We start from the raw sequence: 2,723 nt of genomic DNA, 5'->3' as shown, positions 1-2,723 counted from the left end.
GCACACCAGAGGTGGTAAGTCATCACGTGATTGGACGGATCCTCTCCAGACTTACCTTCGAACTTGGGTATATCGCTGGGCAACTTATTTGGCATTGGCGGCCAGAACGGAAGATATTGAATTGGATCGTTCGTTAGGCGCGTCAAGTCTGGTAAATCCAAAGTTGCGATAAACGGTAACTGCCGGTTAGGATCTCTAAAACTCTGGGTCACAATACCGGCCCCAGGAGGAGGATATCCAGGATAACTAGGAACAGGAGTCGCATTTGGGATATTATATCCTCCTGGAAAACCAGGATTAACCGGACCGTACTGGGGTTGCTGAGGTTGTTGATAAGTGTACCCAGGATACGGTTGATACTGGTAAACCGGTTGTTGGACAGCTTGCCCAGGTTGGTACTGTCCCTGGTACGGAGGTTGAACAAATTGAGGTTGAGTAGTGACAACCGTACTTATACCAGGCTGGCCTACAGGCATCTGGACTGTGGTTTGAATCGTAGATCCAGACAACGGTAAAGATGTCTGAGGAGTGGTTACAGAGACAGTAGAAACCGGAGCCGTCGATACTCCAGAAGTAAGTATGGTAGATGTGGCGGTAGTTGCAGCAGCCGTTTGAGATGGAGTACTAGGTGCAATTGGCGGCTGAGTAACTACCGAAGTTACAGAAGTTTGAACACTTGACTGGACAGGTTGCGGTTGCTGGGGTGGACCAGAAACTACGGGTTGTCCAGCTTGAGGTACCGACTGTATACTTGGCTGCAACATCTGTTGACCCTGTGACGGATCCCACACTAACATTCCAGGGTATTGACCCGTAACAGGTTGAGGATACTGAGATCCATAGCCGGATTGAGGATAGGATTGATAACTGTAAGGTGCAGTTCCCATACCTTGACCATATGATTGACCTTGAGGTGGTTGATAACCTTGACCTGAGTATTGACCTTGAGGTAAATACGGGTACTGGGGTTGACCTTGACCTTGAGGTTGGTACCCTTGAGGTTGATACCCTTGGGGTTGATACCCTTGGGGTTGCCATCCTTGAGGTTGCCATCCTTGAGGTTGATATTGATACTGAGGTTGACCTTGGGGTACATATTGAGGCTGGGGTTGACCTTGAGGCATGTATTGCGTCATAGGCGCGTACTGACCTTGAGGTTGCCCCCCAGACACAAATGATGTACCTTGAGGTTGCCCCCCAGGCATTAACTGAGGCTGCCCCCCAGGCGGTAATTGGCCACCTTGAGGTTGGGAAACGGGAACTGAACCTGACATCATGTAAATGTCTCCTACACCCAATGGTATATTACCACTGTTTCCAACTAATAACCTTTGATCAACGGGTTGAGGAGATGCCCCCGCAAAGGTACCAGAAAGAGATTGATACCCAGTGGGAACAGAAGGACCGCCGTGTAAGAAAGATTCAGGACTTTGTGTAAACACGGACGACTGACCAGACATATTTACAGGAGTATGAATACCTCCAGGTGGAAAAGGAGTACGAGGTGTGGAAAAACCTAGCCCAAAGTTGTCTAAATAATTAGTTAACGAAAGGTACCAAGTAGTACTTCTAGGAGGACTGTAAAAGATAGATTCACGCTCTCTTAGATCAATAGTAAGTTGATCTTCAAGGTTAGAGACGCCTATTTCTTCCTCTGGAGCAAGTTCTTCAATAGCAATCAAACCAGTAGGAAGATTTTCGGTGATAATTCTTTCTATTCTTGGTGAATCAGGAACACTAGAAGTCGGAGTAACAGGTTCAGATATTTCTGGTTCTTCCCCTGTATCACTAGCAGACGAAAAACTACCAACAAGCTCAGAAACTGTAACAGCTTCGGGATTATAACCTGTCTCTAAACTTTGGTAATCTGGATGGACCACCAAGGAAGATTCTCCTTCTTCAGGTGAACCTACTCTACTGCCACTAGGAGGAGTTACAAGGACCTTCAACCCTTCGTACTGACCCGGAACGTCTTCAGGAGATCCACCCCGCGATCTACGGAGTTTTCTTAACAAATCTGTTCCGGTAATAATTTCAGGTGACTTGCCCCGAAGTCTACGGGACTGTCTCGGTAATTCCGCCACAGCTAAAAACTTTTAACTACTACACACGAAAACAAAATAAAATTTCAAATCAAACCACCTAAAGTCTCTAAAGAACCAAACAAATTTGAATCACACGCCTAAAGAATCTAGGGCGTCAAACCAAACACAAACAGTAGCCTTCCAGACCGAAAGCGCTAGTTGGTGATGAAGCCCAACCTCGCTGGATTCAGTACAGAAGTGGCGTGTGGAACAGTTACCCCGGCAACCTGCTTAATGAATAGACTGGACCAAGTTCCTCCACTTTAACCGTCTCAAGTGAAGTGAACCCCCCAGAAAATCCAAGTGAGTCTAGCCGACGTCTGCTCCAGGTACAGTAGGATCTTCCCTCCACCGTCACCTCGGTAGAATCCTAAAGATAATGGTCACTAAGGTTACCAACCGCAACAAATGCACCTGGGGGAACAGTCTAAACTCTGACAGCACGCAAGGGCAGAGTAGCAAGCTCAATCCCCTTGCCGGCTCCTTGACAATAATCCAAGGTTTACTGACAAGTGACCCCTGGCTCCTCGACAATGGTTAATCTGAGGTTTATCGTTTGTAATACGTGCGTGTCTGGCGTCGTTCCCAATGAGGGGGGATTGATCCCCTCACTGGTTCGGACACGAGCTCGTGCTTCTC

Source organism: Pinus tabuliformis, chromosome 3_1, assembly GCF_031772625.1.
Source record: "Pinus tabuliformis cultivar Carrire ecotype Pingquan chromosome 3_1, CPIR1, whole genome shotgun sequence".
NCBI classification, from domain to species: domain Eukaryota; kingdom Viridiplantae; phylum Streptophyta; class Pinopsida; order Pinales; family Pinaceae; genus Pinus; species Pinus tabuliformis.
The sequence above is the reverse complement of the archived record's forward strand: the minus strand, read 5'-3'. Positions refer to the sequence as shown.